The sequence below is a fragment of the Acipenser ruthenus genome, chromosome 28 (genome assembly GCF_902713425.1).
Source record: "Acipenser ruthenus chromosome 28, fAciRut3.2 maternal haplotype, whole genome shotgun sequence".
Lineage (NCBI taxonomy): Eukaryota > Metazoa > Chordata > Actinopteri > Acipenseriformes > Acipenseridae > Acipenser > Acipenser ruthenus.
The window spans coordinates 19,452,117-19,468,203 of NC_081216.1; positions in this window are offsets into that span (position 1 = coordinate 19,452,117).

Below are 16,087 nucleotides of genomic sequence, written 5' to 3' on the forward strand. Positions count from 1 at the left end.
TACTTTTTACAACACTTTATTATTACTATTTTTACTGATGGAGATATTAATGTGTTTTACTAACTCCTGCCATGATGAAACCCTACTTTGTATCACTGTGAAAGACCATACTTTATTTGACATTTTCTAGATTTCTTGGACCTGACAAATATCGTGTACAATCCTCACTAAATGGGTAAAAAGTGCAGTGCAGTAAAGGCATTAAAAGCTAATAGTTATAGTGCTGCTTTTTTTTATTAGTAGCTTCATGTAAAAAGTTGTCTTTGTTACTTTAAGATATTAGGTCTATATTAGGTCTACATTATTTGTTTTATGAATAAAGAAATGTGTCTGTAAACTATGGTAACACAGTACAGGTCACCATTCAGTGTTTATTTGTGCCATTACATCCTTGCATAATACAGAACAAATGATAGAATGGCTATAGTTTTTTCTTTTTTTTTTTTGCAAATGCCATTAACCTGGAACTTTACTGGTAATGCTGGTAATGCATTTTTTAATGCAAATTATAAAAATAACAGTTCCTAGGCTATCATATATACATGTATTTTGTTAGCAATCAAAGCTGATACCCTGTCACAGTTTCTGTTTTGAAAGAGAGCTGCATTAAAAATGTAGGGCATATTCCAAAAACATTACTGCACAGTATAAGCAAGTCTATGGGCACATTTTTCTGTAAATTAATGGAATTCTATATAAAGTCACCAAGTTTATTTTTAGTTATGCAAGAGGCTACACTGTTTGTTCAGAGTCAACTTCTGAAAATCATACACTGTTTTAACTATTAAAGACCATAGAGAAGACTGCAAAATAAATACAATTAATGATTCATAAAAAGATCAACAAAATATAGATCATCCACGAAAAACATGACAGAATAAGAGCAAAAGGGTTTTTTTTGAGGAGGGGGGGGGGGGGGGGGGGGCGGGGAGTGGGGTTTGGTAGGAAACAAATTGTGAGAAAATAGATTTACAGAGTTTGTAGCGCATGGTACATATTTAATGAAATTTATAACAATTGTTCTACAATCAGATTTAAGTGCTTGTTTAAAATGCAAATATGTTCTTTTCTTTGACATGCTGCAATTAAATAGAACAATGCACTATTTTTCAATCCCGTATTATATAGTCCTCATTAAGAGCTTTGAAAACTGAACAATGATTGACCACCTGGTCTTGTTACTGTAGTTCAATTTATTAAACTCCCTTTCTCTATAGAAAATCAATGTGTAATTGTACGGGTTGGACAGGGTCAGGCATGTTTTTCTCTGAAAAGATATAATTAGATCGACCTGTGTGCTTTTTTATTTTTTAATGACAATCCTACATGAGTTTTAATAGATCAGTTCTGTTAAACCTTAACGGCTGCTGAATCTGTTTTTTTAATAATTACTGTTATACAGATTTCATATATATATATATATATATATATATATATATATATATATATATATATATATATATATATACCCTGTGTTATTGATACACTGGGTTTAAACTTATGTCTGACCTGCTGTTCCGTGATTTAATTAGAAAAAAATGTGAATGGGATTGCAGAAGACCCTGCCCTGTTAACTGTTTGAACCATATGACATTCCACTCTTACTGTTTTTCCAAGACCTCTCCTATTGTGTAATAATAAGTGTCCTATGTAACCAGGCCTATGGAAAATACAAGCACTCTACAAAGGCATATCAAATTGCAATAATATTTTTTGATGTTTATTGCCAGCATTAAAAAAAAATTAAAAACATTAAAAATAAATACATATTGGGCATTTATAATAGTGTTTTTTTTTTTTTTTAATAGTTTTGTTATGAAAAATTTGACTTTTTAAATTTCTTCTGCTGTTGCTTAAGAGAGTCACCCCCAAACCGTGGCTGCCAAATAACGCCCTCTCCTACCTTGTGTTTCTGCTTGGCAATGGGTCACTCTGAGCTCATTGTACTTTCATACAGAGAATGGGGGGCAGGTTTTAACACTGAGCCGTTTTAGCATGTCCCTTGATCTTGGTTTGAGCCCTGTAAAGCAGCTTCATGGGAACATTAATGCCATGCACTGTGGAGCTGTTTTAAAGTGATTTATTTTTAATAATGATTTATACACACTTTTTGTAACATAAAAAAAAACAGTTTCTCAGAAGAATACCAGTGTGAGAAATGAAACGTCTTCTCCCCAGAGTCAACTTATAATTATTATTTTGTGTCTCAATTTAACTTAATCAGAACACACTCACTGTGCAGATTTATATCCAGTGATCTGAGACGGTGGATGAGAAATTTATTTCATTCTGTTGCACAGATAAATTAATTGGATTAAAATTTTGATCATCAGTTTCTTTGTGCGTCCAACCTTACATTTTTTTTCACCTCATCTCACTTTGCACATAACTGAATTCTTAATGTTTCCACAGTTCCCAAGAAGGTGTTGATCCTAAGCGTCGACTCATTTAACATAATCACTGTCTTCTAATGAAACAGTTAATATCAGACTGACAACCATCATTTTGCTGAGGGCGTCCAATAGCTGTTACTTCGAGGTGATGAATGTGTAATTACCAGGCCTGAAAGACCTTGTTCATTTTTCGCCACCTTTTTTGTGCAGATGATGCAGTGCCGCAAGATGTCAACAATCAGAATGAAAATGAAGCAGTGTGAAGACCCAGGTGAGTAATTACCCAGGGTTCAAGACCTGCCATGGCTCTTGGTGGCAGGGTTGACAGGGTGCCGATTGTTTTTTGGTTTCTGGCGTGAACCACGCTGACGTGTTGTGAATGGATCAAGTCAGTGATATTCATTAAAATACATACTATTACTGGCTACTTTTCTTTAAAAAGGGAAAACGTGATTGACATGTTTGTACTGTTTTCAAGCTCTTTATTGATACCCAGAAACCTTAACTTAATTTAATTATGTACAGGTGTTTGTACTGGTAGGTACCATTAAAAGAAACATTATGTGCCATGACCCGTGGGAGGGTGCCAGTCCATTCTTAACATCTGAAGTCTTTTCCCAAACCAATGCAAGATTATGGAACACATAGTGGTGCGACAGTACAAACTGACCAACTTGGACATCATCAATGTTACATTATTGTAGTTATCCATGGTCATGATATAGGAGGCTGTGTGGCTGTGTGGTCCAGTGGTTAAAGAAAAGGGCTTTTAACCAGGAGGTCCCCGGTTCAAATCCCACCTCAGTCACTGACTCATTGTGTGACCCTGAGCAAGTCACTTAACCTCCTTGTGCTCCGTCTTTCGGGTGAGACGTAATTGTAAGTGACTGTGCAACTGATGCATAGTTCACACACGCTAGTCTCTGTAAGTCGCCTTGGATAAAGTGTGCATATTAGTCAGATGTATGATTGTATCCAGAAAATCACAGTATAGAAAACGCTTCATTTCATCCACATAATGTATACAGCAGGATATAGCAAGTAAAGGATCACAACAAGATACCAAGCCATTGGTGTCAATCAGTCCAACATAATGAACAAACAGTACATCTCATTACCAGACTTGAAATTCATTGATCTTGGGGGAAAAATAAAAATATGTAGCTTTGCCTTATTCACAAAGCCTTAACACAGGAGTTATTTAAAGACTGTATACATTAAAAATAAAATTAAAAAGTTTCATAATCTTCATGAATGTTGCTGGCTTTTTTTATCCCATGGGTATCTTGCGCCAAGGATATTGAAATTATCTCCTTGTTAACATCACAACAGACAATTAGGCCTTGTTACTGTATATCATGTAAGGGAGTATCATTATTAATAATTAAAAACTTACATGTGACCTAATATGGCTGTAATAATTTAGTTATGTGACTCTTGTTTGCATAAAGACCAAACACCTTGAGATATTGGACAAGAAAATGGAAACACTTGGGTAAATGAGGGACACCAGGTATATTGAAAACAAGGGCTTCCACACAGGTGTGGCTCATGCGTTAATTAAGCAAATAACATCCCAGCTCCTGGACTGTCTTGGTTGCCTATAATTATAGGCTAGCATGGCTGCAAGAGGAGACCTCAATGACTTCGAAAGAGGGGTGATTGTTGGGGCGCGTTTGGCAGGAGATTCAGTGACCAAGACAGCTCAACTTGCTGATGTTTCACGAGCAACGGTGTCTAAGGTGATGTCGGCATGGAACTCTGAGGGAAAGACATCATCAGCAAAGGGCAACAGTGGGCGGAAGCGCATACTCCAGGATCATGATATCTGTGCATTAATTCGAAGTGCAAGGCAAAACAGGCGAGCAACTGCAGATCAATTGACTGCAAATTTCAACCTGGGTCGCGAGCAGCCAGTTTCATCAAAAACGGTCTGCCGAGAACTCCACAGAGCGGGATAGCATAGTGGCCCAAAGCCCTGTTAAGTGACTTTACATTGGTGTTTCCATTTTTTTGTCCACTACCTGTATATCGTGTGTGTTTTATTACGGCTTTATGTGTGTGTGTGTGTGTGTGTGTGTGTGTGTGTGTATATATATATATATATATATATATATATATATATATATATATAGAGAGAGAGAGAGAGAGAGAGAGAGAGAGAGAGAGAGAGAGAGAGAGAGAGTATTACATTTGTTATATGTTGTTAGTTTTATGTTTCAGTTGTGCTGTATAATTACATTAATTTAACTGACCTTTAATTAGAAGTACAATAGAGAAATATGGAAAACTTATTTCCAAATATTAAAAGAATAATGTAATACTACATTTTTAACGGAATTAAACCATTGTTACATTTTTATTTTGGTTCTAGGACATGAAAATGATGTATGTTATAGACTTTCTAAAGCTAATGGTAGATGATTTAAAGCTAATGGTAGATGATTTAGTGGCCCCTGCTAGGTTAAAGTTAACAATATTTTATATTATATTCACAGTATTTACTGAATTACTGTCTAGAGCTCTTATTTTTGATTGTTGCGTCAACAGCTGTCTTTAACAGTAGCAGTTTAAAATTCTACTTCTACTGCATATAAATCTGGAAAACAAACGGAAAGCTTGCTAAAACAAGATTGCACAGTTCAGTAGTACTGGTTTTTATCGTTCAAGAACATTAGAAGAAATGTGTATAAATGGGGATACATTATATAAACCACACAGCTATATAAGTTGCATCTGTGTTTAAGACGACTTAGATATACTGACCTGGATATTTGGTCTGTAAATTATTCCCAACTCATGTTCAGTGTTCAAAATGAAAATCAAACATCTATGTATGTGTAACTTTTTGCTTTCTATACACTTTACTTATTATTCATCTTTTATTAGGATTAGAAAAACTGTTCTGAAATGCCAAGGCTTTCTTTCTTTCCATTGTATAATGGACTGGGCTTTCTGCTGTTGTCTTGAGGTCTGCATTTGTCCCCATGACTACGACTCCACATTATGTCAGTAATACAAGCCTAAGCATGCTTTAATATGAAGCACATATTAGAACACATCTTATAACTGGTAGCAGTGCAGTAACATACAGCAACCTAACTTGCAAATGAAGGCTGAGAACTTTTGATTGATATGAAAGAGTGCCAGAGGAAATGCAAATAAAATCTGTGCAGGAGTGCAAAGAAAACTAAATAATTTTACACAGTCAGGCTATACTAACACCTGCAGACCTATGAACTCATGGCAGAAGTGTGGTGACAAGACTGTGCCTGACATGACTTGGATCCTCTGTGAATTACAGGTCTGCTAATAGGATGCAAATTAATTTTCTCTTGTCCCTATATAATATTATAAGCAGTAACACATTAGAAATGTGATGGATTTTCAAAAGGGATGATTTAATGGCAGTTTGCTTTGAACAAAGTTTAGTACTGAGGGTAATGTTATAGTTTGGATCTTGGACCATATACCTCCTGTAGTGCTGTTTTGGAAAAATATATCACTCAGTGATTATGTATTTGACATAGTGTCTTCTTTTTTCTTTAACCTCCTAATAAAATACCCCTTTATATTTGCAGAAGTCCCGACAGATGTTCAGTTTTCACCTGGCATATCTTTTATGTACAGGAGTGGAACTCTTTATGGAAAATTCCTGCTAATGTCTCTCTCTCTCTCTCTCTCTCTCTCTCTCTCTCTCTCTCTCTCTCTCTCTCAATATATATATATATATATATATATATATATATATATATATATATATTGCCTTTTTCACCTCCTATAAAATAAGTCTGAACAGCCTTAAGTTTAGATGTTAGTGTGAGGACCATACAGGAGTTATTTTAGCGATCCTACGGTATATTTATATTCAGTCCCAAATAGAATTCAGTGTGTCATCCCTAAGCATTTTCCTTGGAGAATTGCTGCTTTCACTATAATTTCCATAGACATTTTGTGTGCAAATGCAGTAACAGACACATTTATAACATCAAAAGGATTCAATTTTCTTTTCAATCATGCAACAGTATGAATAGCTTTTTCCATTGAATTTAACAATGAGAGACCATTACCACAGTCTAAAGGATGGATTTGCCTTCACTTGCTTATGAAAGTATGTCAAACAATTTACCGTATCTCACATTTGTTCTACCTTAACTGCTCTGTCACACAGGTTTGTTTCTAATTTGTGTCAGCAAAATGTCAGTTTTATGCCAATGATGCATATACTGTTTAATGGGGACTGTTATTTAAAGTTTATTCAATACATTATCCATTTTAACAGAACTTTTTTGTAAGCTTATGATGGTGGAGTTTTATATATATATAGAATATAATATGGGCTACAGTGCATTATGAGAAAATATTGTAATTAAATATTACATCATAAACTCCAAGAGCACAGCTCAAGTTTATAAAATGTTGTTGTTGAAGATATATATATTAATACTACTCAGAATAGAACGTAATGCATAAATGACAATAACAAGTGTTGAATTCAGAACAGTATTGTAGCAGACGGCACCTACTGGGTCTATAAAGAAAAGCCCAGGCACGTGGCTAAAGGAAATGTAGCCCTTCATTATTGCCAGCCTCACACAGTCTGACCAGAGCCTCTGGGGAAGGCCCTGCCCCTTCAAAGCAATGTTCCTAACAAGAAACAGCAATGCAAGGAGAGAGTGTAGGCTTCCAGAGCAGCAGACTGACAGAGCTCAGCCCCACTACACACAGTGCCATGTTTATACTCACTGCCGTCTTTTTTCATTACGCAGAAAATGAAAGTTGCCAGATGTGTGTCATGCTTGGACACAGGTATTTCTTTTAGATTTATGCGCTCTCTGATCTCAGTTACATTTTACCAGAGCCAAGTCAAATTTGTTTTTCTTTGCTGTGTTTACATTTTCTTGTTGACTAATAAAAGTTTTTTGAGCAGCGTTGTCGGTGTTGAAAACTGGACATCTTGAGTTTGTGTGAGACAAACGTATTTTGCTTAAGCTAATCTTGATTGACAGAGAAAGTCGTATTGCACGGGTAACAGTTTATACTGATGTGGATTGACAGTGCCCTGGGCCATGCATTTTCATGAATTAAGATACTTAGATCTGTTTTCCAGATGTAGTTTAGTGGACAAATTGCCAATGCTTGTGTTATCCCTGTTCTGTACAGTACATCACGAGCTGATCACTACTTGTTCCAAGTCTCGTACTTAGTAAAACTCAGCTTCAACAGATCAGCATTTTAAATTCAGTTGGATTTCAATCAGAGAAAAAGAAACCAAGATGATTATTAATTAGTTATCAGGTATTCATCATGCCAGAAAAATGGCTACATGTGCAATAAGGGTGCATATGAAATCATCAGAACATTTAGGTCCAAGGGACGTTTGACCATCTGCCATGAGCTAAATTCAGAAACAGCTGTACATACTCTTTCAACAGTTCACATGCCAGTGTCAGACAGCAAGGGAAGGGATTGAAATAATCTAGACATTATGATGACAAACCTGCTACATATTTTAAAGCTTTCACAATATTCCTTTTGTCTGTGCAAAACGAGAGGGGGGCCATTGATAGTTGTAGGTACCCTACTGGGTATTAAGCCAAAACCACTCTACAGAAAACCATTGCTTTTAAGTAAAATCACCAGTTATATTGGACCTTTAGTTTTATTTCTGTTTCATGATAAATGTCATACTGATCTTCTAAGGTAGTTATATAAAGTGAGATTAGGTGGTGTGAAGGAAAGTCAGAATGCCATATTATTACAGCCATTTGAAATAAAATATTGCTATTATTGTAGTGCTACCTTCTAGTTTGCAGAAGACTATTGTTACCACCTTGTTTTTTCTTTCTCACACTGTATAAATAAGTTGCCTTGAGGCATTTTGTACATATCTATCTAACTTTTAACACTCTGTCATAAGATATATAGTTCCAAAGCAGTAGTTAAGTTTCATTCTAGTACTACTTTGTACATATCTATGTAAATGTTTCTGTGAATTTTGTATTAATGACATAAAAATACATGAACTTGCTTTGAGCATCCTACTGGCAAAAACAAAAACAAAAACTAACCACAAGAAGTGCATTTAGATGCCCATGTACACAGCTATGGCCAAACGTTTTGCATCACCCTATAGATTTAACACATTTTGTTTCATAAAGTCGAATTAAATCTGCTGAATAATGTTACATTAACATATTGAATTACATACCGCTTTGTAGTTAACGAAAAACTGACAAAAATTGAAAAATGTGACATTTCAAAATCTAACATGAAATGCTGTACTACTATTATATATATATATATATATATATATATATATATACACACACACACACACACACACACACACACACACACACACACATATATACATATATATATATATATATATATATATATATATATATATATATTAGTATCTGCAACAAGCTGGCCTTGATGTACTGTGAAGGTACTACTCCAGTTGTTGCTTCAAAATAGAACAGTTTGTTCCTCTTCTAGAAGACATCTTTATCATCATAGAATATAAGTGTAGACTTCATATCCATTTTGCTCTGTTGCAACAGTATCAGTTCTACTGCATGTAAAATGTGAACAGCATTGCACCTGACAGCATTTTCATTTTTAAATACATTTCAGTGGCAGGTAATAGCCTTTGGGGCAGATTATTGTAGCCTGGGTCCACTACATAGCAGAATTAACTAATTCAAAATGTATAAAAATACATTACAAAGTCCATTCTTTTTCATTTAAATCACAGCTCTGTCTCCTTTTGTCACTCCAGCTCTGTTCACTGTCATCTTTGGTCTAAGTTTGACTGTTTTTTTTTAGTTTTTTTTTTAAGAGCAGCCAGAAACTGACATTAATGCAGTTGTGTCTTTGCTTTTTCCAACATAGTCTCCGCTGTGTAATGTTAAAATGAAATATATTCCATATGAGACTGTCGCCCATTAAACTTTTACAGCATACCTTTTCTGAAAGTCTTGTGCTCTTTTCACTTCACAGTGCAAGTGCTGTACTGTATTAATGCCCCTGAATTTGTGTGAAGAAGGTTATAGGTTAAAGTCCAAGGGGCTATAAGGATACTGGATCAGCCTGCTCACAGTTAATGCAGAGTCCATCTAAAGAGTGTGTAGGACTGCTGTAAAAAAAAGTGTGTCTCTGCAACAATTCGAATTGGAAATGATTTTACCTATATTTCAAAGGGGTATCCTACACTCAGCTCAAACAAGACCCACTGATAACACAGCACCTGGCATGTATGCTATTTTGAAGTTCTAAAAACGAGTTTTCTTAATGTCACATTGTATTGCCAACAGGAAACCTTTCCTCAATGCTTTGAATAAAATTGTCTGAATTAATCCAAAACAGTGTTGGCGTACATAATTGCCAAGTGGTATAACTGTGTAGTTCATTCTTGAGTTAAAAGAGGAGGCTATGTTCTCTGTATAAAAAAGGCCCAACACATTTTGGCAACAAATTATTCTAAGAACATTGTTTCCATGTGCTGTTCAGTTATGTGGGGCTACAATGACTCATGTGGCATTACATACTCCTGCAGAGCATTACCGTGCCCAAAAACCACTTTTTGTGATTAAGATCATGTGCATATTGGAGGAGAAACCGCACTTGCCGTTGAATATTAAAAAAGAAACAAGACTGAAAATAGAAACAGAGGGGATTAAGAATTGGGTACCCAAAGCACTAGGATCAGATCCATCGACATTCTTTTTTAACAAGTTTAAAATTACAAGACACTTTGACTGACATGTGCATGCTACCACTCCCTATAATTTTTGGTGGTGGCATTGTATATTGTTCAGCATTGTAAATACACCCCAAACCACACCATATGAGATCACCTCTAGTGGGTTTGGCAGTTTAATTATAACTCAGAGTTAAAAGAATATACCAAGTTTGGGATTGAAATTACTATTCTGCCAGACAGCTGCACCCTTCTAGATATACTTATCATGACACTCGTGAAAATGACAATATCCAAACCCCAGCTGGAAATATTTATGTAGGGTTACGTTAGTTTTCTGCTGTGAGTGAACAGCTCAGAATTGGTGCGTTTTTTTATTTGCTTGTAAAAATGTATAATTCTTGATTTGGCTTTCAAAGTTTCAAAGAATAATGATTTCAAACAGTAATTTCCTTTTGCTGTAAATGTTAATGCTGGACACAGAATAAGCAGTATGTTTCTGGAAACGATCTTTGCAACTGGGTCTGTAATGGGTGTTGAAATCATTTGTTTAGAAGCCAACAGCAAAATGTCAGGGCAGCTGGATGAAGTTAATTTGCCTTGAAATGTTACAAGCATTGGTGGTTTAACCTACAATATGCAGCTCACACTTTTGCATAAATGGTCAGTCTCGCATTTTTTAAGAAAAAAAAAAATACAGAAGCATCCCTGACATGTAAAAGCTACATTTCTTGTTGCAATTCAGTTTTTGCCACAGTGGGTTTCTACTTTTGGACTTCATGAAACAGTGGGGCCCAGTGGGTAGTGGTAAAAACCTGGCAGCATGTAGGGTGGGCTGTACAGAATTTTAACAGATGTTCGATGTGATTGCCCCTAGCTGCCAGCTTATCACTACAGGTACTCCCCATGTGCAGGTGTATTTTGCACTTGTTTTTTTCACCCAAAAAGAGGGCTGCAACTCTATATAAAATAAAAACAGGATTCCCTTTGGATTGATAATTAGATGATATATGTTGGCTATATTTACAATGTGCATATTATCAGCTAATTATATATACTATTTTTTATGTGAGATAAACAAAAGCATTCTGAAGAAAATACTTATTTTTCTATATTTTAGGTGGAGCACATTTCAACCTGGTACAGCCTAAGGCATGGGTTAAAAGCCCAAGGAGTTTAACAGTCATTAATCTGAATTTTTAAAATGTCAGGAGAATGGTGCCTTGGATGGTACGACTCATTGACACAAAGATCCCCATCGCAAGTGACTGATTCTTTTAGGGCTGTCCTGGTTTAACTTCTCACCTGTGGAAAAAATGCCTTACGGAACCCCTTTCTTCTTTCTCTTTAAGTTAAACTAAACATGATGGTCCGAATAATGAAAGCAATTCTGGGCTCTAGAGTACTCTGCAGCATCTGTGCATATCAAGCCATTGACATGATATACAGGGACAGGAGGACTATTAAATATCCATCACATCCCTCCACATCAGTCTTAATGCAATCAGAAACACATGACTACATCAGCTAATCCCTTTCGATCCGAAGTGATTAAGTAAGTCTTTAATTTCCAAGACAAATAAAAAATGCAAGCTCATTTTATCATAAATGTAAATGACCTGTCTTTCCATATGACATTCATTGGGGTTGAAATTGCTAATACGGGCTTCTGTATACTTCAGAGAGCGGTTGTTTTAAGAGTATTTATTTTAATTTTAATGAAATGCATTTGTATGGATGTCATCGTTCCTTTTTTTTTTCTATGCACTTGTTCAATTTCTGCTGTTGAGCAAATTCATGTACTGTATCAACTTGAGCAAGATAATTTCATTATGTCATTGTTACTGTTATGACTGGGACAATGAGTTGTTTAGAAGAATGCATTTACAGCAGATTGATTGAGGCACATTTTTAGTACTCAGGATGTAATAAAGCCCAATCATTTTGTATTTTTTATTTTATTTAATCTGTAGGCAGTGACCTTAGTTTTGATGAGAACTTTCAGCTATCTCATCTTCAAATAAAAATAATGTTTGCAAGCAATCACATGGGGTATCTTAATTGGATATTCACTTTGATCTTTTTAAGCCATTGAATCTATTAACCGTTTTCTTTTTTCTACTGAAAACTGATATTTACAGTATAGGCTGAGATATTTACTTATCTGCTGCATTTTCTATACAGTATGTTTGTTTTCCTCATTTCTTTGTATTTTTAAAGTGGTTTAGAAAGATACCAGTTCCTAATTGGCTTATGGTGAATCATTTTATTATATTGTACATGCTAAATTGTTGACTGCAGCCTTGTAGAATAAGAGCTAATGAAGATGAGGTAACCTTTATCTATTGGTCTGGCACCAAAAATGTTTACGCTGCCTCATCTACTTATTTCATAATGGCATTTACAATTCCCTTTGGGACTTGTATCTTTAACTGGTCTTCCAGTGTCCATTCTTGTGTAACTCTGATTTCCCTTCATGTTATGACATAAGATGTCACTGCTGTATGTAATGATGTTTATAGTTGCCTCCCACAGTTAACAAAAAAGCAAGCCACGTGTATAAATTGCATGTGAATATAAATGCTTCTGATTCTGTAATTCAAACATTTTGAAAATCGATGGCATCTCCAGTTGCATGGGTTTTGATAAGTAATCAATGCATTCCTAATTAAGATAGCTTAAATGTGTGTCCTTTACATTCAGAAACCTCCCTGTGGTCTCCGTGGTTCTCCAGCATTTGTGCTTTGCTTACATCCTCTGGTCTGACATACTTAACAGCCACTCTCTAAGGCCCTACCCAAAAACAGATTTCCCTAAGCAAAGCCTCAAACATGCTGCTGCGGTTTCTACCGTATTAACTGGTCACAGCTGTAAGGTTTATTTTAAGCTGAAAACGTTTTTTTAACCATTCTTTCTTTTTTTAAAATACATTTTATAGTGCCCAACTAGTTATTTATCCCCTTTTTCCTCCCCAATTTTAATGTCACATCACTGCTGTAGCCTAAATATTGGCCCAGGAGGTCTGTAGATCAATGTCCATCCTCTGTTCTCTCGGTATACTCTTCACCTGGCAGACCTAAGCAGCAGGAGGACCCAATGGAGGTCTCTGTTTGGCCTCATCTGTTGTCTGACCAGTAGGGGTCACTGTGGCTCAGTGAGGCAAAGCAAACCTGCGGTACCTCCAAGACCAAAGCAGTGCTTGGTCCGCGTGGGCCCTTAGCCGAGATCAGCAATCTACAGGCCACATGAATGAACCTGCCTTTACTAAGTGAGCCACATGGGATCCTTGTGAAGTTTTACCATTCTAATATTATAGTTTTAACAGCTGAACTGGTACTGATTATATTTAGTTATTATTAAGGATAACAAATTAAGTTATACAGCATTCTGTTCACCAATAGAAGCATTAACATATTTAAAAAAAAAAAAAAAAAATTGAATGCCAAACTCTTTGGCTTTGAGTTATTATCTGTTCCCACCCCTCACAAATGTTGGATGACAGTAGCACAGAAACTCAGCTGCCATCTTATTGCATAGATTAGCATGGTAATGCAGGTAACGTTATTAATCTAATGTCTCAATGCACTAGGCTGTGTGACACCAGCATGCCGCTCTAAGTAAATCACTCAAGTACTTATGCTGAGCAGGAGTGACACTCATAAAACACTGACATCAAACTTCATTCAGCTGAAGAGGGCTGTGTTTCACAAATGCGTTCTATGTTTCTTTTGCCATTGGATATACAGTATAATGGGCTTGTAAATATAGGACTTAAACAATAATAAGGTAATAACATGGAATGGAATGTGAATGAAAGGTATTTGTTATTATTATTATTATTAATAATAATAATAATAATAATAATAATAATAATAATAATAATAATAATAATAATAAATGAATAGGCACTTAATTTGACAGCACACATATTTGGGGAATGTTGTAAACATTATTTTCTGATTTTTATTTCATGAGACACTGCAACTTTTGACAAGCCTACGCAGTTTCTGGTAGTTCTGTGCTGTACCCAGACCAATGTGTTTGAACATTCATACTTTATTCATACGAATTTTAGGGTTATGTTTAGGTTTACCACATCAAGCAGAGACAGACCTGCTCTTTTTCTACCTTGTATTTAGTAGAAATAAACAGATTTCTTTTGATTTTGTGTTGAAGTAAGTGATGCAGAATTCAGTGAGCTGAATCTTTCTGGCAGCATTCTAATACTATTCTACAGGGTTAGGAATGTATTAATCACTTCTGAAAAGGGAATCACTGCACATTGCAAAATTCCTCTGTCCTTACACTAGATAGCAATATGTCTGTATCAGAGGATACAAAACTGTCAAAAGAATTACACATGGGTAACATTTACCAACAAAACACTGGTTTTGGTGATCACTTCCATTATATTTGAAATGGCAGGATAGACTACATACAGCAAAAACTACATACCGAGAGATATGTAGTTTTTGCAGTATTTTAATTCCTTTTTAACACCTTTACTACTTTGCTTTTCATGTTACTCAAGATTTGACATTTCTAAATAGACCGTGTTTCTTTGTAACTTTTTAACATTTTTAACTCATTAGGAACACCATGGGGCAGTGTGGAGTAGTGGTTAGGGCTCTGGACTCTTGATCGGAGGGTCGTGGGTTCAAATCCCGGTGGGGACACTGCTGCTGTACCCTTGAGCAAGGTACTTTACCTAGATTGCTCCAGTAAAAACCCAACTGTATAAAGGGGTAATTGTATGTAAAAATAATGTGATATCATGTAACAATTGTAAGTCGCCCTGGATAAGGGCGTCAGCTAAGAAATTAAAAAAAAATAGTAATATAATGATAATGTGGGGGACTATAGGAAGAAAATGACTTTCTTAAAACAAAATGTAGCCATTTTGCAAAGAAGATGAACAATGGCTGCAAAGCCTTTATTAGAATGATGATGTTTAAGGAAGGACATAGTGTTTCATGCCAATAATAATAATAATACAAACATACTGTGTACATTAGCTAAAAGTTCCTGAGTTAACAAATTAAAGTTACTTGTAAGTATCACAATTGGGCCCATCAGTCATTACAATAAGCTTGACTGGCCCTCGCAATCTGATATGATCTGCCAGGCCTGACATGTGCACTGAGAGCAGACAGTTAGCATGACGAGAGCGAGTCAGGAGAGAGATAGAGATAAATCGGAATTCATTCTGGGAGCAGTCACACTCAATGACATATTCACTGACTGCTTCAACAGCTCATTTGATAACGTTCTTTCTGCGCTATTCATTTCTCTGAAAGATGAAAGCTGGCTGAAGATCTCATCTGCTCACTGAGGCAGGGCAGAGAATTTGATATTAACACAAAATAAAAAAAGGAGGGGAAGTAGTTCCTGATTAATTAACAGTTTCTTGGCCCTGACACAGGAGGCGAAACTTCCCGCCTTTTCCAGGGCTCCTTCAATTAGACATGCGTCATAATTAAACTGCATGTCATGGGGCCTGCAGTGCCTGACAGAGCCGTGTGAAGGGAACGTGGGGTAGGATGGTTCCTGGAATACTAATATTTTTTTTTTTTGCTGCTATCCAAAATGATATATATTTTTTATTACTGCCATGGATCATACAAGAGCTATTTTTGATAGCCCAGTACGGTTGTTTGTGTACCTTGACAGTTGTTTTTTTTTGGGGGGGTGAGGGGGGGCAATTGGAGATGCCAGTTTTCAGTGGTTAAAGAAAGATTGTAGTTTAATTAAGAAATCATGTATTATTCCAAGAAATGCAAGTGAATACACTGATGGAAGCACTAAACAAAATGTCTACCCATATATATGCTTTACCTTAATAAGACATCAATGATATCTGCTGTGTTTATTGCATACATTAATTTATATTTCTTACACCATTTTCCCAATAAAAGTACACCGAATTGGTCCCTAACTACAGAGGGTGTTCAGATATATGCACAACATTTATGAACTGTTCCTGTAG